Source organism: Balaenoptera physalus (assembly GCF_965194825.1).
Source record: "Balaenoptera physalus genome assembly, chromosome: 14".
NCBI lineage: Eukaryota > Metazoa > Chordata > Mammalia > Artiodactyla > Balaenopteridae > Balaenoptera > Balaenoptera physalus.
The window spans coordinates 24,947,531-24,971,423 of record NC_138893.1 but is presented as its reverse complement, the minus strand read 5'-3'; the positions used below and the strand labels follow the sequence as shown (position 1 = coordinate 24,971,423).

At 51.4% G+C, this 23,893-nt stretch overlaps 2 long non-coding RNA genes across 2 annotated transcripts in view; one reads left to right on the top strand and one right to left on the bottom strand.

The window, feature by feature from the left end:
• LOC309642169 overlaps nucleotides 1-23,893 on the bottom strand; it is a 998,009-nt gene that overhangs the window by 29,277 nt on the left and 944,839 nt on the right. The gene's annotated exons all lie outside the window — the stretch shown is intronic.
• The window catches only part of LOC309642162, a 360,711-nt gene continuing 345,661 nt past the window's right edge, over nucleotides 8,844-23,893 (top strand). The window contains exon 1 of the long non-coding RNA XR_014253014.1: nucleotides 8,844-9,638. This is a non-coding gene — a long non-coding RNA (uncharacterized lncRNA). The remainder of the gene's footprint in view (nucleotides 9,639-23,893) is intronic.

The following is a 23,893-nucleotide window of genomic DNA, read 5'->3' as shown; positions in this document are numbered from 1 at the left end:
GAGCGCGGTCCACACAGATCTGCACTTTTTCCTGCTGACACGTCTCAGAGACGTGCCCTGCCAGCAAACACAGCTCGCCGCACCCTCTGAACCGGCTACGAGGATTTCCCCGGGGGGTCCTCAGTGTCTTTAACCCGACCCGAGCCGGAGCGTGGCCGTGGCTGGGCCCTGAGGGCCTGAGCACCGCAGTGGGCCTTCCTGGGAGCACTGGTGAGCCCAGGACCTGTTCCGCCCCCGCACATGGAGATCGCTCGGGTGCCCCCCGCGCCCCGCCCGCCTCAGGAGGCTGCACTGAGCTCCCCCCCAGCGACTGCGCACAGCGGCCGCCCCGGCCTCGGCCTCGGGGGGCCCGGGGTCTGCGGCCAGTCCAAGTTTAGCAATGGGACCCTGGGAAGCTCCCCGCACATCACGGTGCTTTGCTGCGTGTCCGTGTGTTTCTTTTCCAAATTTGCAAAAGCCACGTGTGTCCATTCTCCTGTCAGTGGGACCTGGTTCCTTCTTGCTGTTTTTCTTTTCTCTCCTGGTTCACTTTGCAGGCGTCCCGTGCTATCCTCAGAGGCCGGCGGTGTCAGGGTGGAGTCACTGGGTGTCTGCAGCTTCCCTCGCCTGGGCCGGTGGACCCTCCAGCACTGATCCCTCCTGACTGGGGTGCTGGTGACAGTGGAGCCCCAGGTCCGGCTCGGCCCCCTTGGCCTTCACCGTGCTGGGGAGGCTGCCAGGATGGAGGGGGACGGCGGTGGCTCAGACCCAGAGTCCAGGGGCAGAAACCGTTTCATGAGGAGGGAGGCAGGGGCCGGGATGCCCTTGGTGCTGGGCGCCCCACTCCTGGGTGACACCTGTGAGGTCATCCCCGGGCTGAGCGCCCTCTGCCCCTCTCCGGTAGCCTCGGGATAGTTTCCCAGCCTCTCTAGACCTCGGATTTCTCGCCAGTACATTGGGAAAATCATAGTACCTGCCGCGTCACTCTCTGTGAGGCTTGAGATAATGTATAAAGGACCGAGCACAGGCTCTGGGGTACAGTAGGAGCTGAAATTAATAATCTCAGTATTGTTTATTTTTCGGTCAGGGGTTTATGCCAGGGTGACGGGTATATGTAACCCGTTCGGAAAAAGTTGTATATTTGTTTATCCCAATGCATACTTTTGTCAGTTTCCCACACGACTGCGTCTTTAATGCTGGTGACTTGGAGCAAGAAACCACACGACAGCCCCGTCAGGGCTGCTGCAATAGGGACGTTTTCACTCCTGTCCTGAGAGCGTGGTGGGCCGCAGGGCCAGAAGGGAGCCGCCACCTCGAGCCAGTGCGGCGCCCGCTCTCAGCCCTTCTGGCCCCCCGTGGGTTCTCAGGGCTGGTTTGGGTTCTGGATGGTGGAGGCGTCCGTGGCCTCCTTTCCGTGGTGCATCGGGGCCGCGTCTGTAGGAGCCGAGCCACCCGCCCTCGTCACCTGCCCTCTCCACGCCCCGTTTCCAGTTGCGAGGCCTGCATCCCTCTCCCTGAGGGCCTCCTCTGCAGCCAGAGCCCTCTTGGCCCGGGTCCAGGCCCCACCCCAGAGAAGCTCTCAGCCCGCAACTGAGCCGTGGTACTTGGTGGATAAATACTGCAGCTCCCTTGCCCGCCAGGGCGTAGCTCTGAGCTACGTGGTCTGCGTGGTCGCTGGGCTCCCTGGGGACTGAGTACCATTTGTCCACAGCACCACCTGTCACCTGCTTGGTAACACATCCTTGTTTTGTTTTCCTCTTGTTCCCAGTTCCCTGTCCCTCCCCGCTCCCCAATCAGTGCTCCCTGCGATCACGTCCCAGATCAACTACTTGCGCGCAGGTCTCTGCCTTAAGGTCAGTTTCTGGGGGAACCCGAACTAAGATGTGGGGGATCTTCCATGTTTTAGGAGGGGCTGGTGCCTGTTCAGAATGAGCTGTTTGGTTTGTTGGGGAGAAATTCCTCTGTTACACTTGACCCAAAAAAATCCCTCCAGAAAACTGCGTCACCGACCCTGTCTGCATCTTTGGCTGAGCCAGTAAGAAGCACTGCACCAATGCCAGAAATCACCCACCTCTGGGACTTGTCCTGGAGTCCCGGGCCGTGCCTGCGTGCGGTCTCTTGGGTGGCCCTTCTTCATCGTGGAAGAGATGGGAAAGGCTGAGCGTCCTCCCAGGGCTCAGCGTGAGGGGACCTTGATCATCTCCTATCAGGGTGGAGATTCAATGTCAAGACCCCCTTCTCCCTCTAAAGCTGTGACACCACATGCTCTTTTGGTTACAGCCGGCCAGGGCAGACCACTTTTACGTGGGCCAGAAACATGTTCTGTCTTTTTACTCACCCTCCTAGCGTATTACTCCCGCCACCAAAGACTGCTCCCCAACTTCCGATTCATCCCCCAAATTTGAAGATTTCCTACCAGTTCAAAATAATTGTTATACCCTCTGGAAAGAAGCTGGTAAAGAGGTTTTCCCAATAATGGAATAAAAATCAATCTGTTTTTAGGAAATTGTGCGTATTTGGATGTGTAAACTTACCTTGCTTAGTGAAATACCACTCGTGTTGACTAGAATTACACCTCATATGTGACTTTTTTCTTTCAAAGTAGGCTTTTGGGGACCACATTGAGTTTTCACAAGAAACTTGACTTTTTTCAAGAGCTTGGAAATACAAAAGAGCTTGTCTTTTTATATGGCAAATAAGAAGCCTTCTCCACCCTGTAGAGGAAAGAAAAAACCCCACCACTTACAGAACCTCTGGAGAAAGCATTGAACTAAAAAAATCAGAGTTCCAGGAAATAGACTCTCCACATGGGTCTGCAAGGGTGTGTTGAACTTTTAAATGCAAATGTAGTGGAATCAATAGTTTTTTGAAAATGTATAATACGGTGAGTGAGTGCTGCCAATATAGTATCATTACCCTGGACCCATGGGAGCAGGAACCCTTTTGATGAGAACTGATCTTGCTCGGATGAAAAGAGGCCCTGCCTGTGAACAAACCAGGGAGGAATCCTTTCGTGTTCTTAGAAGAGGCTGCTGGGTTTGCATGATGTCAGTGGTCTTTCAACCAAAAGGCCCAGAAATATTCTCCCTACTAAGCACAGAAAGTGGGGCCATTACTAACCCCCAAGAATCATATCGATTTTAATTACTTTTACTTTGAATTCTTACTCAGAAACTAAGCTTGAGAGTGGTTTGGGCTCGTCTGTTTCTTTGCATTTACTTTTTGGATGATTTGGACTATCATTTGAAGGATGCATGTTTTCATGGGGGAAGTAGTGTTATTTTTAGATCACTTGAGTTCAATCAAACTTGAATTTTATAAAGAGATGTTAGTGGACTTGAGCCCTTGGGAGCTCACGTTCAACTACTTTGCATTCTGTTTCCCATTCCCTTGAAGGAGGGATTCAAGGGAATCGTGGGTCTCTGTAGATACACCAGCCAGTTGCGGTGCAAGTTCAGACTCCTGGGAAGGGTTTTTCCACCGTGGTGTCTGATACCCCTCGGTGACCCTGGCGCCTTGATGGACCACAGGGTTGGCTGTGACGCTGCTGGGAGCCACCGCCTTCACTCGTCGTGGCCGTGGACGACATGTGGATTTTGTGTGCTGTCACCATCTCCTCTTTCCTGGAAACAAAAACACATTCCTTTTTGCACAGAGAAGAATACTCCCTGCCCTTCCTTGCTCTTCCGGAAGGAGGCTTCACGTTTTCAGATGATCTCTAGGTGATGAGTAGGTGGGAAGCATCTCAAAGGCAGATTCCTCCTCCTCCTGGGACCCCAGGCCCAGCTGTTTACCCAAATCAAAACTTTCTGTCCTCTGAGCCCTCAAGGTCTTCTCTACTTTCGTTGTAGGAAAAGGATTTTACCAAACATGGCTTTTTTCTCTAAATCCTGGGACCTTCAATTCAATAGCTCCTCATTTGTAATTCAGGCAGCTCCTGAAGAAAGAGGTCAGTCACTGAGCCACACAACTCCGTCTTTTAGTCAATAACAAAATCCACGTGTACAGGATTTTCCAGATTCCCAAAGGGAATCGTTACTGGCATCATCATTTAAAGGCATTTCTTTGGAGCATTTTCCCAGAAATTAGATCTCAGAGCCATACCTCCTGGGTTTGTTTCCTGGGGCTGCTGTAACTGATTACTACGTACTGGGTGGCTTAAAGCAACAGAGGTGTATTCTCTTACAATTCTGGAGGCTGGAGGTCCAAAATCAAGGTGTCGGTATGCTGTGCTTGCTGCAGGGGCTCTAAGGGAGGATCCTTGCTGCCTCTTCCGGCGTCTGGGGCCTCCAGGCGATCCTCCGCGTTTCCTGGCTCGTAGGTGCATCTTTGTAGCCTCTGCTATCTGTATTTACATGGCCTTCTTCCCTCTGTGTCTGTGTCTGTGTCTGGGTCTTCTTCTCTTTGTCTCTTATAAGGGCAATTGTCATTGGATCCAGAATGATCTCATCTTGAGATCCTTATTTATTTTTTTCTGCAAAGATCCTTTTTCTAAATAAGGTCACAGTCCCAGGTTCCTGGGTTGAGGACATGGGCGCATCTTCTGGGGGCCACGGTTCAACCCTCTACACCTCTTTTGTGTTTTATAATCGAAGCACACTCTTCCTTTGGGTGTTACAGGCTACCCTGCGGCTTTTCTTTTTTCTGTAACCGCTCCGGAGTGGAACTTAGTCTTTCGGGGGAACTAACCTTAATCTGGGTTTCTGGTGCACCTCTTCCCTCCGCTCAAGCACTCTCCTCCACTTTATAAAAAGGCTTTTAATTTCCAGTCCGTATTTAATAGACCTGTTTCGTTTTTAAAGTAGACCTTCTCCAAACTTGAAAGTAACAAATACACGAATGCAGGACAGCACGTTATACCTTCGAAATATTGGAACAGAGAAACAAAGACAGCTGAAAAGCATCCGGATTAGAACTTGAAATACGGGTTTGGAAATTGAGATAAAGTTCCTTTTATAGATATTAAACTAACACTTGCCTTAAATGGCAAGAATGAGTTAACTGTAAAGTGTTTACTGAGGCTTGAAGAGAGGTTGGGGGTCAGCCCGTCTCCTCTTGGGGACACGTTTCTGTGTTGGTCCTGACTTCGTGACCCGGATGGGGCTGCTTTCTCTTACAGTAACTCTCCGCTCTGTGATGGGCAAACCCCCAACCCGGTTGGGCCAGTCGTTGACCCCCTCCAGCCAGCGTGCGAGGCCTGGGATGCACGCCCAGGACTGGCGCTCCTGCACGGTCCCTGAGACGCGGCGGAGAGCTCTGGTCACACGTGGGGAGGCGGAGGCTGTACCTGGCTCCCTGGTCTGGCCAAACTGCCGGATGTGTGCATGGTTCCGGCCGCCTTCAGCCCTGATCCCCCGAGCTGGCTGGGGGCAGAGAGAAAGGAGCCTCCGTTCTGATCCCTCCGAGCTGGCTGGGGGCAGAGAGAAAGGAGCCTCCGTTCTGATCCCCCCGAGCTGGCTGGGGGCAGAGAGAAGGGAGCCTCCGTTCTGATCCCCCCGAGCTGGCTGGGGGCAGAGAGAAGGGAGCTCCCGTTCTGATCCCCTGAGCTGGCTGGGGGCAGAGAGAAAGGAGCCTCCGTTCTGATCCCCCCGAGCTGGCTGGGGGCAGAGAGAAGGGAGCCTCCGTTCTGATCCCCCCGAGCTGGCTGGGGGCAGAGAGAAGGGAGCTTCCGTTACGATCCCCCGAGCTGGCTGGGGGCAGAGAGAAAGGAGCCTCCGTTCTGATCCCCCTGAGCTGGCTGGGCGCAGAGAGAAAGGTGCCTCCGTTCTGATCCCCCCGAGCTGGCTGGGGGCAGAGAGAAAGGAGCTTCCGTTCTGATTCCCCTGAGCTGGCTGGGGGCAGAGAGAAAGGAGCCTCCGTGCAGCTCTGGGAAGCTCTGGATTTCTTTGCACTTAATGCAACAGGCCCGTTTCTAGGAGTTTATCCTCAGGAAATGTTTAGCAAATGCGCGTCACTGTCTGCACAGTTACTCACTTGCAGTGTCCCCAGTCGGAGAGCGGTTATGTCAATTAGTGCACGTGCATGCGAAGAACAGCTCCGTGACCCTCCGGGGGGTGGGCCTGGGTCTGAAGGACCCTCTCTCTCTCGGAGCCGCAGCGGGGCTGGTGGCTCGGAGTTCTGGATGTGGAGCAGGAGCCCTGCGTTCACGTCTGAGCTCCGTCACTTGCTACGTGCAGCTGCGGGGGGATTATTGCCACGTTCCTCGCCTGTAAGATGCAGTCATCAGACAGCGCGCCTCCTAGGGCCCCTGTGAGGATTACACGAGTCAGTAAAAGCAGAGTGCTTAGGGCAGGGAGCGCCTGGGGAGGGGGTGAGCTCAGCGAGGACTCGCCGTGACCAGGACGCACCTTCAGGGAAGGAAGCACGTGTGGAACGGTATGTAGGCGATGGCCCTATTATTGTTTCCTACATACTGCGCACGTGTCGCATGTCTGTACCAACGTGTGGACACGCTTGTGAGAAGGGATATTTCAGCGGATTTTAGTGAAATCACTGGTTCCGTCAAGTGCTGGAATTGTGCGGTGTCACGTGGGATCCTCTTCTGTGTCCCGTTCATCCTTTCCCTCGCTCGTGGATGGAACGATACCTCTGGAGCAGGACACACGGTGGAGAGCGAGAGGGTCACTGAAGTCACAGAGATGCCACCTCCTGGAAGGGGAGGCCGTATTCAACAAGCACACGATTAATCACTTCATCACAAGTGCGGCGTGAGCTGGGGGTGTGGTGGCGAGGGGCCCGGGAGCCCTGGAAGAAGTCGCCGGGGGAGCTGATCGCTGAAGGATGAGCGGGGTTCCCTGGGGAGAGGGGGGTATTCTGGCAGAGGGGGCAGCGGGTGGGAAGGCCTAGGGAGGCTGGGAGCCAGGGCGGGGCGGGGGTGATGGGAGCAGGTGGCAGGGGAACTCCCTTTTGGACCCAGAAGGCCATAAAACAGACAGCCGCATATAAGGGTTTCAGACAGTGGGGAGCTGTGCTTAAGTGTAGGTTTAGACATGCTTCCCCAGCTGCCCGGGGAGGTGATGCAGGGACACCCAGCGGAGGGTGAGGGTGGCTGCCAAGGGGGGGCAGCTCCAGGCACGGGGGGGGAACTGGATTGCCTTGAAAGGCAATCTGACTTACATTGAGACTCTCCCAGTTTAACCTCCTGATAAAGGAACGCAACTCAACGCCAGGACAGCGTGGTAGATTAGCACATGAAGCGCTGGGAAGACAAGGAGGCTGAAGTAAAACCCCTTAAAAGCAGTCAGTATGGCGGAGGATGCACTGCCTGCCTTCTGCTGCTGCAGCTGCATCCCAGGACCCTGGGCGGAAGCCGCCTGGCTGGGGTGCGCACTCCGCCTGCCTGCTCTGCCCCGGCTGGGCGGGCTTCCTCCCCAGCCTGTTCCCAGGGCTCCTGCAGCGCTGCCAGCAGGGGGCCTGGCTGGATTTGAAGCGATGACAAAACAGAGGAAACTGGGCAGCTCTTCGAAGGCCGGGCCTCCAAGGCCAGCGTGCCATCAGGGTCTGGGCCCGGGGCCTGGGGCTGCCTGACCGACAGCAGCTCTGGCTGTGAGAGGGACAGGCCAGGTCTGACCGGCGACCCCGCCATCTGTCAGCCGGGGACGGTCCGCAGCGTGAGTGAAGCAGGGGGGCTCTGGCAGGGCCGCCCACCCAGGACCTGCCCTCGGGGCACACAGGTTAGCGCTGGAGGAGATGAGATGGCGCCTCGGCCCTTCTGCTGGCCCCGAAGGGAGGGCAGGGTTTGTGACAGAACCCACTGCGTGGCTGGGTCCACGGGTGGCTCTCACGGCGCTCTGGGAAGGATGCTTTTGCTGTCACAGGCGCTGGCTTTAGCCCGCAGAGACTGCAGGGTGGGGCGGAGGCCCTCGTCCTCCCTCACGGCGCAGCCCAGGCCTGAGCTCGCCCACTCCTGCACAGCACGGTGGGTCCTGGACGCCGGCCCTCGGGTAACCGGGGCAGGAAACCCACGGTCTCCTCCGCAGGATGGAAGCACGAGGCCTCTGGGTGTCGGTCTGAGCCAGGCCGACAGAACGGGGCTCCGTGGCGGGGACGTCAGAAGGCTCTGGGGCCCGGGCTGTGTCTACCACCCACAGACTGAGGCCCAAATGTGCTGTTTTCCCGGCGCTTGGTGAAGAGAGGGAACAAGCTGAGCTATTTCGGGAGCCTGGAAGACGGGCGATTCACGGGTCAGTCAGGCATCCTCAGGGTCATGTGATGGGCGAGACGGAGCCTGGCTGAACCAGAGTTCAGTTTCCAACTTGAAAGTCCTGTGTCGGAACCACCACCAGAAGGGACGAGCGTGGAAGCTCGGAATCGGGCGGGTGGCCAGTGCACAGTAAGCGGGGGGCTTCTCGGCCTCGGTTTGGACATTGTTCCAGGTGACTGGCTGATGAGCTGACTCAGACCAGCCTGAGCCGTGAACATGCGGGGCAGCTCTCAGAGGCTGTGGCGAGCCCCGCTCGCGGCCCTGCTCCCGGCCTGGCCTCCTCTCCCGGCCCCTCCTGGGGCAGGAAGGACATATGCTCTGGCCGCTTCCCCCCTCCTGTTCCCGTCTCCCAGGAGAGACCACGGAATCGGGTTTCCTTGGCCGTGGTCAGCCTGTCCCGTGTCCTGGGCTGATCCCTTATCTGGCCACCGTGACCAGAGGAAGGGGCTGCCTGGGCTCCGCCGCTGGAACCTGGAGTTGGTCCGAGGGGGGCGGGTGGGCGTGGGGACGGCAGGGAGGGGGTCAGTCCTCTCCTGTCCCCACCATGTCGCCTGAATCTCAGTATTCCTTTAAATCCATCTTTCTAGCTCCCTCTTCTTTTTTTCCCCTAAAACCAGTGCCTTTTCATTTTTGAAACTTCTGAATATTGTCATTTACAGCATTGTAACGTACCACTGTAATTGCCGAAAGAGCCCTGGGCAGAAAAGGGGATTTATTGGCTCATGTAACTGAGGATGTTGTTCCCTGTCTGTGGTAAATGCAGTGCTGTCTGTGTGGGGACCACTGGCCCCATCTCTACCCTTTTGGGTGTGGAAGACTCTTTGCTTTGCACAAGCCACACTCCCAGCCGCCCCATCATGACCCTTTTCTTCCCCAGGTGTCTCAGGTGGGAGTCACTGGGACCAGGGCTGATAGAAGGGTGCACTGGGCCTTGGAGAGGACCCACCTCCCTAGGGGAGGGGTCAGAGGTGTGTCCCCACTGGTCGGAGAGCAGCCAGGAGTGGGCACACGCTGGCCGTGGCAAACAGAATGGCTCGCTGCTCAGCAGTTCTGTGCCGAGCACCTTGTCTGGTCACTGCTCCCAGATGCCTAAAGGTTCAGCGTCTCCCTGGCGGGCTTTCTGTGGTGTCAGTTTCTTCTAAAGTTGACATTAGTGTCAAGCTGGCAGTTTTGACATCACCCTTCTGTTCAGTGAGTGCTGCCCTAAACTGAAGCCCTTTTGAGCAGGATCGATAGAGTTATTAAGAATTTTCTTCCTGGAATCAGAATGAAAGTGCTATTGATCACTGTGTCCATTCTAGGTCATCGGGGCTGAAGCCAGGCAGGATTTTGGGGGCACTCAGAATCCTTCTGATGGAGCTCTGCATTTGAAGCCTGGATGCAGGAATTTTCAGAAGAGGATGGTGCTGTGCATGATGGCTGTTTGGCTTGACAGACAGACCCCTGAGTCTCAAAGGTACTCTCCTACGTTTTCTTCTAGCAGCTATATTCTTTAAGCCTTAATGTTTAGGCTTGTGATACATTTTGAATTAAATTTTGTGTACAGCATGTGGTAAGGGTCAAGGACTTTATTTTCAAGTACCTGGTTGTTCCAACACCGTTTGCTGTAAAGATGTTCCTTTTCATATTAGATCATTTCTGTGCCTTCGCTGAATCTCCACTTCTGTGCCTTTGCTGAATCTCCTTTTGCTCTCTCTATCCTGTTTCATTGATGTATTTGTTGGTATTTTATACCAGTGTCACACTGCCTTGATTACTCTAGCTTTGTAGTAAGTATTGAAGTCAGGTAGTAAGTCTGCTAACATTATTTTTCTTTTCTAACATTGTTTTGGCATTTTAAGGTACTTTGCATTTCCATACAAATTTTAGAACCAGCTTGTGAATTTTTACATAGAAGCCAGCTGTGCTTTTGATTGAGATTATGTTAAATTTATAGAGAAATTTTGGGGCAGTTGACATTCTTAACAATATTGAGTCTTCAAAGCCACGAACATGGGATGTGTCTTCATTTATTTAGGTCTTATTTAATGTCTCTTTGTAATATTTTGTGGTTTTTAGTGAACAGGTATTGCATATACTTAGTGAATTTATTGCTAAGTATTTTGTTTTTTCATGCTATTGCAAAAGGAATTTTAAAAATTTCATTTTCCAATTGTTTTTTGCTAGGATATAAATTTACAGCCTATTGTTGTGTTTTAAACATGTGTTCTGGGACCTTGCTAATTCATTTATTAGTTCTAATAGTTTCATAAATTCCTTAGGATTTTCTCTGTAGGCAATGGGGTTATATGCAAATAGATAGTTTTACTTCTCCTTTTCTAATCCCTATGCTGTTTATTTGCTTTTTCTTGTCTGATTACAATGGTTAGGACTTCTAGTATAATAACTGAGTATGTGTACTGAGAGTAGATGTCATTGCATTATTCCCTGCATTAGGGGGGGACGTATTCAGTCTTTTAACATTCAGTATAACTTTAGCTGTTTTTTTTTTTTTAAGATCCCTTTAGCAGATTGAACATGTTCCTTTCTAATCCTAGTTTGCTGAGGTTTTAAAAACCATGAATGATTGTTGAGTTTTGTTAAATGAGCAAATGCTTTTTTCACATCTATTGAAATAATCATATGATTTTCTTTTATCCTGTTAATAATGTGGCTTATATTTATTGCTTTTCTAATGCTAAACCAACCTTGTATTCTTGGGATGATTCTCACATGGTCATGTGATATTATCCTCTTTATATCTGCTAATATTTTGTTAAGGAAATTTGCATGTTTCATGAGGTATCCTTTTCTGTGATTTTCTTTTATTGTAGTATACTTTTCAGGTTATTGTATTAGAATTATGCTGGCCTCATATAATGGATTGGCAAATGTTCCCCCCTCTTTTATCTTCTGAAAGAGTTTGTACAAGAGTGGTGTTATTTTCTTCTTTAACATATACGGGGCTATTCAGATTATATGTTTCATCTGTGTCAAATTTGGTAAGCTGCGTATTTTTCACAAAATTTGTCCATTTCATCTAAGTCACCAAATTTGTTGGCATAAACTTATTCAAATACTCCTTTATTTTCCTTTTAAAATCTGTAGGTTCTATAGCAATAGTCCACCCTTCATTCCTGAAATTGATAATTTGTCCTTTTTCTCTTTTTTTAACCAGTACAGCTAGGGGTTTATAAATTTTATTGCTCTTGTTTGTTTTCTATTTCATTGATTTTATTATTTCCTTCCTTCTGTTTAATTTGGGTTTACTTTGCTCTTCTTTTACTAGGTTCTTGGGTTGTACATTCATTCATTAATTTTTCAACTGTTTTTTTCTAATATAAATATCTGAAGTTATAAATCTCAGCACATTCCAAAAATCATATGATTTGTATTTTCATTGTCATTCACTGTGAATATTTTCTAAATTTCCCTCATGCTTTTTTCTATGAGATATGGATTATTTAGAAGTATGTCTAATTTTCACACACTAACAGTTTTTTGAAATATGATTATTAATTTCTAATTTAATTCCACTTTGGTCAGAGAACATACTATATGATTTTAACCCCTTTACATTTAATAAGTCTTATTCTGTTGGCCTGTATAGTGTGTCTTGGTGAACATGCTAGGTGGACTTGCAAAGAACGTGTATTATGCAGTTTTTGGTTGTGGTAAAGAGCAAATCTATAGTTTACTCATTTTTAATCTATTTGTTCTATTAATTTCTGAGGGAAGGAAATTTAAAATCTTTAACAGTGTTTGTGGAATTATCTGTCCTTTTAATTCTATCAATTTTTGCTTCATGGAGTTTGAAATTCTATTAGGTACATGCATATTTATGATTATTTTGTTTTCCTGTTTCTTCATATATCTTGTACTTTTAGATTATATCCTAACTTTGTGAGTGGTATGTCATAGAGACTCTGTATTTTGTTCTGTGTCTCCAAAGAGTACTTATTTTCTTTGTTAATCAGGCAGTATATGTGACTGAACTCAAACTTCAAATCCTCTCTCTCCTGTGGTGTGAATAGCTCATATCCAAGTTCAGTTCTTTCAGTCTTAGCAGGGCAGCTTGGAGCCTGCCCTGTGTCTGTGTTGTTCAGTGGTCAGCCAGAGATTTGGGTTGAGTTTATACACAGAATTCCTTCTCCTGGCCTGGCTGTCTCCCCGCCAGTATTTCCCATTTATTCTCCAGTGGTCATGGTTGCTCCAAACTCCTTCCTCTGGTTCTTTAAGCCAGAAAGACTGAGGATTTGCTATGGAAGTTTAGCTGCCCTGAATGTCTCACATTTGGACCTGCTTGTAGACTAAAAGTCATAAGAATGGGAAATTCACCCCATGCTGTTCCCTTTTTCCAAATATCTACTCCCTCCAGTGTCCACCGGCTTTTGATCACTCTCCAGGGCCTTCAGACTTAGAAAAATATTGTCTAAAGCTTTTAGTTTGTATGTGTGGGAGGGTTAGTCCAATAGGAGCAATTTATCCATAACCAGAAGTGGAATGATCCATTTGCTTTGTATTTTCCAAAATTTTTTTGCTGTTGACTTACTTATATACTTAGATTCTGTCCATATGAACCGATGTTATTTTTATCCTTTTGCTCTTATTTTAGTGAGTTTTTTGTAGGTAGCAGGTATAAATGCATTTATTCAGGCTTCTGTGTTTAATCTAGAGTGTTTTTTCTATTTTGAATAATTTCCAAAAAAATTCTGGGTTAAAAGACATAAACACTTTCAAAGCTTGTGACAAGTGCTGACAACATATCTTAGATTCTGTTTTCACCCATTGCTCTCTCTTTGCAGTAATAGCCCTTGTTTGCAGAGGGGCTGCCCTTGCTTCTCTTCATTCTTTCTGGTAGTAGGAAAGGCCCACAGCTATGCTCAGAGCTGCAGCCAGGACCAGGGAGCCCCTGGGCAGATCACCCAGAGGGAAGGGTTTTCCAGCTCAAGACCCAAATTAGATTCCCTAACTTTCTTCATTGACCTAAGCCTGTATATCCTCAGGAATAGTTAAATCTCTCATTGGGTTGGGTTTGCGTTTTTATAATCTCTACCTCTGCTCACCTAATCAATTTGCCACAAGTCAGGGTTATGGGTTTATCATGCAGTTAATTCCCAGTCAGTTAGAGAACTAGGGTAGAAGAGAGACAGAAAAAAACATTGGAAGGTCTCATATCAGGTGCTGTTTGAATTGACCTGGAGACTCTCTGGAACAGTCAGGTCAGTTCTTGGAGGTGAACGTGAACCAGCAGCCCCATGGCTGATCAGGGGAGAAGCTGGCAGCCTGACGATGTCGTTGATCTCACTGTGTCCCAGCTCATTGGGTCTCCTCCCCGGCAAGCTCGTCAGAATCCTTTCGGGCTCGATCACGGCCTTCTTTGTTTCTTCTCTTCTCTTTGGTAGCTTATGACACTCCCTGTGGACATGGAGTCTCAGTTTTCCTCAAATTGCAGGAAGCAGAGACACAGGACAGAGGGTGCTGTGGAGAGAATGTGGGTGTTGACCAGGCAGAGAATAGCCACGATCTCGGGGAACGGCTCCCCTGGCTGCTGGAAGGCTGATGGTTCCAGAATATCCTAACTAAGCTCTTACTGAAGGGATGCACCTGAGACTTGAATTGTCATTTCAAGGGGAGGGAAAGTGGGGTGAGGAAAAGATCTACTCAGAGTGTGATCTGTGGGGCCAGAAGCATCAGGATCCCCTGGGAACTTGCTAGAAACACCGAATCCCACCCCAGAGCTGTGACTCTGCCTTTTAACAAGACCCCCAGCTGATTTCTACACACCTTAATTTGCTCTGCATTTGCTCCACGACACTGGGGAGCAATGCATGTCACATTACTTGGTTTTTCTAGAGAACAGAAAGCCCATCTTTACGCCTCGTTCACCAGCACTGGGGAGATGCTCGCCATCGACAGTCATCAGCGCCCCCCTCCCATCTCTGGGGTCTCCGGGGTCCTGCAGGGACCTCGGGGTGTGTGCCATCTGGGATGTTCTGGTAAGTTCTCCATGGCCTGTCCATCCTGGCTTTGGAGACGTGCCCAGTGCTGGCCCACCTGGTCCTCTGGGAGGAGGGTGACTTGCTGCTCTCACCCTGCACTTGGGCACCAGCCTTGAGCATTGGGGGCCTCCCCTTCTCCTTCCTCCACCGCTCAGCCTGGGGGGATCTGGTGCCCTGCCGCCCTCCCCACTACGCTTTCCATCTTTCTGCACCGTCCTCTTGGATGTGTTGACACTGACAGACACTGCCCTCTTGGACGCGGTGACGCTGTCCCGGAGAGTCTGGCCGAGGGCTCCTGGCTCTTCCCTGGGGAAGCTCGGGCCTCCGTCCTCACCACCCTGGCCTCTTCCGAGGGAAGAGGAAGTCATCTCATTGAGCGAGACTCTGCTTTTTCCCTGTGGCTTCTCCGAGGCTGAGCCTGGACCTTGAGGTGGAGGCACCTCGTGGGGACACAGGGTGCGTGGCTGGAAAGGACCGTGCGGGGTAGAGAGCTGTCTTGACTCCTGAGCGACATAGCAGGGGTCCTGGAGGGCCACAGGGAGTTCTCCACTGGTCCTTGGAGCCTGTTCAGGGCCTGGGTTGGGGGGCCCTGGCTTCTGCTGTAGCAGGGCTCTGGGCGTGACCTCGGGCTGACGGGGCCTGGAGAGGCTGGGCTCTCAAGGCCTGTCGGCTGGGTGGGACCTGCATGACCTCAGGAGAGTCACTCCCTTCTCTGTCCATGGTTTCTTCTTCTGAGAATGAGAACAACAGTAGTGTCGCCTCTCAAGGCCGCTGTGACGAGTGGACGCAAGCAAAGCCCAGAGCGCCACGCTCCCAGGATGAGCCAGCCCCAAAGGTGACAGAGATGCTGAAGGTCCAACGACGCCGTCAGGGCTGACGTCTGTCGGCACAAGCAGAGAACGCGGAGCACTGTTCATGCGGGGGCCTGACCAGGAGGCCCGGGCCGGTGCTTCACTGATAGGACGGGTGGCCAGCCTGGGCCATGGGTGCTGCAGAGACCCAGGTGTTTCTGACCTGAGTCTGTGGGCCCCTTTCTCGGTCTCACAGGGCTGTCCCTGAGGGCCCTCCTTCCTGCTCTCCGGACGGAATAGTCGGGATATACAGGTCTTCCTCCACCTATGATGGAGTCACGTCCTCATAAAGCATCGTGAGTCAGAAAGATCATAAGTTGAAATGCATTTACTACACCTCCCCTCCTGAACTTCACAGCTCAGCCCAGCCTCCCTCAAATGTGCTCAGAACATGGACATTAGCCTACACTTGGGGAATCAAGCCTATTTTATAATAAAGTGTTGAATGTCTCATGTAATTTATTGGGTACTGCACTGAAAGTGAAAAACACAGTGGCTGTCTGGGTCCAGGATGGTTGGAAGTGTGCTGGTTTTCAACCCCGAGATCGCGGGGCTGACCGGGAGTGGCAGCCACTTCCCAGCAACACGAGAGAGGATCGGACCCCCTCTCACTAGCCCGGGAGAAGATCCTAATTCAAAACCTGAAGTACGCGGTGTCTACTGTATGCATGTCACTTTCACACCATCATAAAGTCGGAAAATCCTAAGTTGAACCACGAGTCGGGGACCGTCCATGGATGGAGCTAAACTTCAGGAGAGAAGCCCTCATTCATTTGCTGGCGTTACTTTCTTCCGGGAGAACGAACGCCTTGCTCAGATAAAGTATTTTTAGAGATCATCTGTGCTACATTAAGGAAATGTTTTTAGAATCTCTAGTTCTAAATTTCACTTTGATCTCACAAGGAATATTTTATTGGATAACGCAGGCCTGGCAGGGTGGCTTTGTCCCCTCCTGTACTTGTCACTGTCACCGTGGAGCAGACCGGCAGCGTGCTCTCTGGACCTTCTCTCCAGGCGTGAGATATCTGAGCTGACATCACTGCCGACCAGGACGCTATGATCACATTGGATCTGAGAGCCTCTGGGACCCACATCGTTTTCTAGATTTGCATGCTGGTGTGACAAAGATGAAGCTCATTTCAAGGAAAGTTGGAGGCAGACAGAGCTGAGGGGGGGAGACACAATTAGGAGCATTTATAATTTTCATCAAGTAGCAGATTTCAGAGTCCATTCAGTCTAGGCTGGAACCCCAGGCGGAGCGTCCCCCGGAAGCTGGTTTTCCATGGGCCTCCCCTGTTTTTTGACCTCATTTCTCAGTCAGCTGATGGATGAGAAAAAACTCACTGGGGCATGGGCTTTCTTTTCCAGGTGAGGCTTGGGAACCTGGGCTGCGGGAGAGGCTCGGGCCCCTGCAAGGGGAGAGACAGGTGATTTTGAAGACGATCACGATGCTTACTGTGGTGGGGTGAAAAGTGTCCCCCAAAGACGTGTCTTCACACGGCTTCTCCTCGCATCTCTGTATGTGCTCTCTGCTTCCATCTCTTCTAAGGACATCATTCATTGGGTTTAGGGCCACCCTAATCCAGCATGATCTCATCTTGAGATACTTACCTAAAGTACATCTGCAAAGGCCTTATTTCCAAATAAGGTCACAGTCACAGGTAACCAGGCTTAGGACCTGGGCATATCTTTGGGGGACGTTTCCTCTGTGTCCACTAGTGGGGAGGGTGTGTTTCCTACCAGGGCTTCAAGTCTTTGCCCAGTGTCCAGCGGTTAGCTTTGCTTCTTTGGCATTTTTATAGCCCTTACTCTTAAGGAACTGGGTACAAATTGCTGTCTGCAGTTTGGGTCAGAAAGAGGCCAGCGTCCACTGCCAAAGGCCCAACCTCTGAGTGTCAGAGTGGGATTGGGCCTGGACTCTGCCTTGTGGTGAGAGCCTGGCTGAGGGGGGACACTTGCGGCTTTTGCTGCCCTGCGTCTAGTCCATAGTTTGTCTGTGGGCGAAGGACCCCTTCCCAGCCCCCAGCCCATGTAGCTGGGCCCAGGCCCCTGGGTGAGGTTGGCAATCAGCCACTAAGACTAAATTCTGACACTTCTGTTTGAGCTGGGGAAGGGGACTCTGTCCTTCCAATAGAACCAAATCTGGAAGTACAGAGGGCTGGAGCACTGCAGCCATTCTGTCATCATGAGAGGAAAGTCTGCTTAAGACAACACCAGGGCTGGGACTAGCGAGAGGCCAGTGGGGCCCAGGGGTGCGGAATTTAAGGAGGTGTCAGACTCAGGGTTGTGCAAGTGCAGGTTGGCCCTGGACAGCACCACTGAAAGCAGAGCTGAGGGAGGGAATACAAGAATTCCTGATGACATTGTCTGAGCTCCTGGATCCCACTGTGCCTGAAGCCATTAACCTCTGAAGTATTCAGTGTATGAGCCCGTACATTTTCTTTTGCTCAAGCCAGTTTGAATTGGATTTTCTATCTCTTGCAGCTGACAGAGCCCTTGTAATATACCTGCCCCCACGTTACTCCCCACTGAGGTTGGGAGGGTGCTGCGGACCCCTCCCCAGAGTCTGCCTGAGGATCTTATATGAAGTCCCAGCATCAGACCACAAGTCTTCAAGGTCTGTACATCATCCCTCCAGAGCCCGACTACAGCCCCTGCAAGCGGGCCTCCTGCTCTCCCCCAAAACCCCCATACCCAAGGCAGGGCCTCCCCTGTGAGCCGGGCACACCCCAGGAAAGAGCGGGGAGATACAGAGACCAGGTGTCAGGTCGAGGGGTGCTGCTTGAGTCTCCGAGAAGCCCCCGGAGAGAGCGATGACAGGTGCTTGCCTGGGAAATGTGTCCGATGATCTCAAGCCCGAGACGGGCGGGAGGTCTGTGGCTACAAAACGAGGTTCAGTTTCCAGAGAGCTGAGGAGGCGCCGGGGCGCACACCCTCATGACATGACGATGCCCGGGATCTCCAGAGCCGGCCCCTCCTCGCCGGGCTGGGAGCGTCCAGCCTCAGGCGCCTGCCAGGATCATGCAGGACTCGGTGGCCTCGGTGGAGGCCATTTCCCATAGTTTGTCCCTCCTCTACACCCCTGCCCCCAAGACAGGCTTGCTTCTGAGCTCACAGCCCATATGTTTAGAATAAAAGTTTATGGTTTGATATACGTGCAAGAACATTCATGAACCATCCTGTATTGGAGAACTACAGAGAAAACCAGAATTCCCTGCGGTAGATGTCATAAAGGCCCCACAGATGTCCTCATCCTGATCCTCCAAACCTGTGAATATGAGACCTTACGTGGCAAAGGGCGCTTTGCAGGTGTGATTAAGTTAAGACTCTTGAGATGGGGAGATTATCCTAGGTTATCTGGGTGGGTCCAATATCATCACAAGGGTCCTTACAGGAGAGGGGGCAGGAGGGGCAGAGTCTGATGTCGAGCAGGGGTCAGAGTGATGTGGGGAAGGGCCCAGGAGCCAAGGATGCAGGCGTCTTCTCGGCGCTGGAAAGGCAAGGACACGAATTTCCCCGAAGCCGCCGGAAGATACCAGCCCTGCCAGCGGCTTGAATTTAGGACTTCTTACCTCCAGAACTGTAGAAGAGTAAGTTTGGGTTGCTTTAAGCCACTAGTTTGTGGTCTTCTGTTACAGCGGCCACGGGAGGCTCATACATTTGCTCTGCTGGTCAGTAAGGGGCCTGCGTGTGCCTGGTAGATGCACCCGCAGACTCCAGAGGTAACAAGAGACGCCCTCGGCACCAGGCTGGGCTGCGAGGTGCCTGAGATCCCGGCACCACAGGTCTGACCTCCGGAGTCCACCGGGCATGACTCGACTTGCAGACGGGCTTTGCAGGTCGGGGGTGGAGGAGGGCTCGTGGCCGTCTCATCGCTCTGCCTCTGGGTTTGAGGCGCCCCACTGGCGGCATCTCCCTCTTCAGCTGAAATGGTCTCTGATGCTCGGCGAGGCGTCGCTGGATAGGATATCACATCGCAATCCAGGAGCTTTCTGGAGCAGATTACAAGACGGGGATCCTGGTGTGCAAGCGGAAATCCAGCCTCTACGGTGTGAAATTCCACTTTATCACCTTCCTCTCAAGGTGCCTCACTGGCACCGACTTAAATGGGGGGATTTACTTCTCTGTTGCCCTAGCCCCCCGGAGAAGGAGAAATCCTCTGCTGACACTCTTTCCCATCCCATGCAAGTGGAAATCACAATACACAGATTTTGCGCAATCTGTTTCTGCAAAACACTGAGTTTATTGCTCACTGAGATTGAAATGTCCAGCGAGCACTTGCTTTGCTCGTCCACTGGGTAGCCCGTGGGAAAGAGGTGTAGTTAATGGTACAGTGTAAACCAGAGGGCTCAGGTCTCCTGATCATTGTGTTATGGTCAATCTAAGCCTAGTATCCTTTTTCATAGCATTTCCTGCTGCCCGAAATCTTTCCTCTGAAAAGCAATAACAGGAAGGCCATCAGCGGAGTTTATGAGAAAACCATCGTGCTTAAAGCAGCACCGATAACAGCACGATAGCACTGCTGGCTCGTCGGGGACAATGGGCCCGTGGGAATGACCCTGGGCAGCAGCCCGGGAGGCCCCAGCCTAGCGTGTTGTTATTATTTTTTTTTAAAGAGCTCCTGACGTATTTATTTGTTTGTTTGTTTGTTTATTTATTTTTGCCTGTGTTGGGTCTTCGTTTCTGTGCGAGGGCTTTCTGTAGTTGCGGCGAGCGGGGGCCACTCTTCATTGCGGTGCGCAGGCCTCTCACTGTCGCGGCCTCTCTTGTTGCGGAGCACAGGCTCCAGACGCGCAGGCTCAGTAGTTGTGGCTCACGGGCCCAGTTGCCCCGCGGCATGTGGGATCTTCCCAGACCAGGGCTCAAACCCGTGTCCCCTGCATTGGCAGGCGGATTCTCAACCACTGCGCCACCAGGGAAGCCCCTAGCGTGTTATTAAGATGAGCGATTTGGCTGCCCGGGTGAGGCTGGCCGGGACAATCAGCCCTTGGACCAGCGCGCCGTCCCGGGTTCTGGAATCCCGTCTGCGGGACGGCACCTCGGGGGAGAGGGGAGGACTGGCGGGGGGGTCGGGCACGTGCTGGCCCAGCGCTCACGCAGTGTCTCAGGGGAGGGTGTGAGTGTGAGGCGTCACCCGCCCCAGACACGAGGGATCACGAAACTCCGCAGGGCGTGGATTCACTTTCCTGAAGTGAAAAGCAAGATCTGAGCGTCTGTGCTTTTTTCCTTCCTCGCAGACAGTGGGTGGAAACGGGAATTTCTAGGCATTGGCTCGGATAAGCTTAGGAAACTGACAACATTACAAAGGACAGAGGTAACACTAGCCCTGCACTAGTCCACTCGGGCTGTCAGAGGACCGCAGGTGGAGTGGCTCACACAACAGAGATCTGTTCCTCATGGCTCTGGAGGCTGGAGGCCCGAAGGCCAGGTGCCCCGGGGCTGGTTCCTCCTGAGGCCTCTCTCCCTGGCGTGTAGACAGCCGCCTTCTCCGTGTCCTCAAGTGGTCTTTCCTGTGTGCGTGGCGTCCCTGGCGTCTCTGTGTGTCCACATGTCCTCTTCTCCTAAGGACCCCAGTTAGATCGGATCAGGGCCCACCCTAGCAGCCTTGTTTTACCTTATTACCTCTTTAAGGTCCTGTCTCTGAAGACAGCCACACTCTGAGTACAGGGGTCAGGACTTCACGTGGGTCTTGGCGGACAGAGTTCAGCCCTTAGCGTCCATGTATGTGTGGCTTTATCGTGATGACGTTGGGAAACGCACCAGCTCGAAGCAGCGTCCAGCATTTATTCCTCATTCTGACACCTGCAGGGTGTGGTCCCAGCCTGTGGGTAGGCTGGCTGGGGCTGGTGGAGGCTGGGGGTGGCACCAGGCTGCAGGTGGGCTCAGGTCTGCCCCACGTGTCTCATCTTTTTGGGATCAGCGGCCACTCTGATTCTGGTAGAAGCCCAGACTGCACAAGCCCAGCTGGGTCACCTCCACCAGGTTCCACTGGCCAAAGCCAGTCTCATGCCAAGGTTGTAGGATCTTATTTCTAAATTGCATATATATATATATACACACACACACACACATACTGTGACCTTTTCATTTCTACCGCGTGATACTCCTTTTCTTTAATCCTCTCTCAATTCAAATCTCAGCTAAATCGCTGGTTCTGCTTTCTAGTTGGCCTGTTGTATTTTTCATGGAAATGCTCCCTTTTTACAGTTTCTGTTGTTAGGGTATTTTCTGTAATACAGAGCTGACCTGCGGTAGCTCCAGCCTCCTGCACTGTTACACATTTGTCTAGTGGGTAATGCAATATGTCTCACCTTTTCTCTTACCTGGTTAATTCTCAAGGTGTGATAGAGAAGTGATTACTGAAGAGATGAAACGTATGAGCTGAAGGTGTCATACACAAACGCTGACTTTTCAGTTGTCACTACATTCAGCAAAATACATCATGGCGGGTCTTTGAATTTTGCCAGCATTATGGAATCCATACTCTGGGGGAGTTTAAGATTTGGGCTGCAGATGTGTGCCTATCAACCGCATTTTGGTTGATAGAAGTGAGATATTATGGGGATGCACCCTTTCTACTCTGTCCTCCTTTAGATTTAAGAATAAATCCTATGCTGTATGGTTTGTCATGTATTTCACAATCTGATGTGTTTGTTCTTCCTGAGAAATCTTAGTTTTCCAAATATTTCTGGCTCCTCAGTTGGTGTCATGCCTACTGGGATTTTATAGGCACTTGGGTCTAGAGTTGACCTCACTTCACTAGTCCTGGAATCTAGGATTCAGAGTAAGTCATCTTTTAATTTTTTAAATTTAATTTAATTTTTTCTTGCGATATAATACACATAAACAGAATTTAACACCGTAATCATTTTTAAGTGTACAAGTTCAGTGGCGTTAAGTACATTCACGGTGCTGTGCACCCGTCACCGCCATCCATCCATGGAACTTTCTCATCTTCCCAAACAGAAACTCTGCCCCCATCAAACAGTAACTCCCCATTCCCCTAAGTTGTCTTTTTAGGTTAAGAGGCTAAAAATCATTTGCCTACCAAAGGTACAGTTGCAAAATAACATGTGACCATGCTCTTTTGTTGGCACTAAACATGGTAAGGTTTGATAATCATCCTGGGGCGTGAGGACGGGCATGTCCGTGAGTCCGGCGAGGCTCAGGAGAGACCCACCTGCGTCCCTGTCCAACCAGCCTCCCACCAACTGGTGCTTAACTTCTCCGCCTCCATCTTGCATTCTGGGAAGCCGAGATGCTGATAGAATCTTCCCCCCAGGGAGCGGGAATCAAATTGTTTTCCCATATAGGTTTGCATACAGTAAGTGCTCAGTACATGACTTAGGAAGTGCATGCAAGAGGCAGAGCTGTCAAACTGAGAAGTGTTTCACCAAAATGTGTTCCTCGAGGCATGTCGGGGCCTGGTCCCCTGAACTCTGTTCTCCCTCCAAACGCAGGTTCCAGAGCCTCAGGGCTGATGACTGTCCCTGTGATGACCCCGGGCACAGGGGACACACAGCGTCCACCCTGCTCTCAGTCCAGCGAGCTTTTCTTGCTCTTCCCTGTTCACCAGACTCCTGGCCCCTGGCCCGTGTCCCCTCCCACGGAGACATCGGCTCCGCCCTGCTGACCTGGGTGATGAGTGGGGCTGGCCCATCACAGGGACAGCGGCCAGCGGGCAGTCGGCCGGCCAGCAGTGCTGCGCTGAAAGCAAGTGGATCTTTAAACGGGGGCTTTTCAAAAACTTGAAGTGATTTGACCTTTGGTTCTAGAATTTGCTGCCATAACCTTTATTATCCACCAAGGAGGCAGTGCTCTGGGCTGGCCCCGCCTGATGGCTGGAGGGGATGAGAGACTGGTTTCCGCCGAGGCAGGTGGTGTGCAGGTGCACAGTTAACCTGAGGCCTTGACACTCTTTCCTTGAGCGGCTTGGGGGTCCGGGGTGGGGTGTCGTGGTAACGTGGGCCCTCAGGAGCAGACTCGGGAAGACGAGCCCGGATCCCAGTAAAGTGGACAAGGAAGCCCGGACGCAGTCAAAGACCTTGTTAAGGAGAATCGCTGTGTGGACTTTGATCCCCGACCTGAAAAATGAAGGGTCTCTGACCTTTTTCTGAGAAAGGACCCGTTTCCATGCATTCCACGGAATCCACATTCTGAAACACTTTTACTAGCCACCCCTCCTCTGACCACACGTCCATCTGCCAGGTTATAATGCCCTCCGTCCCCCCACCAGTCCGAGACCCCACTGATGTACAGTCACAGCCTTTGTCACCTTCGGCAACAACCTGCACACCAGCCGATGGGATTTAGCCAAGGGAGATGGGGGTTTGCGCACCCACAGGAACGGGCTTTCTGCAGTTCTGAAAGGATCGTTAGGTCCTGTTATTCAGTTTGGGAGCCGAGGGTCCCAGGCAGGAGGCTTGGGTTGGGTGATCTCCGTGGCAAAGTCGCAGATTTAGCAAATAAAAATAGAGGAACCAATATTTGCAGGGGACATACTTATACTAAAAAAATGATTTGTTGGAGGTGACGTCACCAAGATGCTGACATGGGTCATTCCTGACTTTGCTCCGCACACAAGAAGAACAAGTAACAACTATTCAAGAACGAGATAGCACTGAGAGAATCCTAGAACACGGGCTGAAGCACCCCCTGCACCACAGAGACCAAGACAGACGCAGTGGAAGGTAAGAGAAGGAGCTACACATTAACCACCTTCCTCTCCCCTGGGTCCAGTGCAGAGAAAGATAAACAAAATAGACAAACTCATAGCTAGACTAATCAAGGGAAAACAGAGAGGACCCAAACCAACCAACAAAATTATAAATGAAAAAGGAGACATTACAGCTGATAACACAGAAATACAAAGGATCATA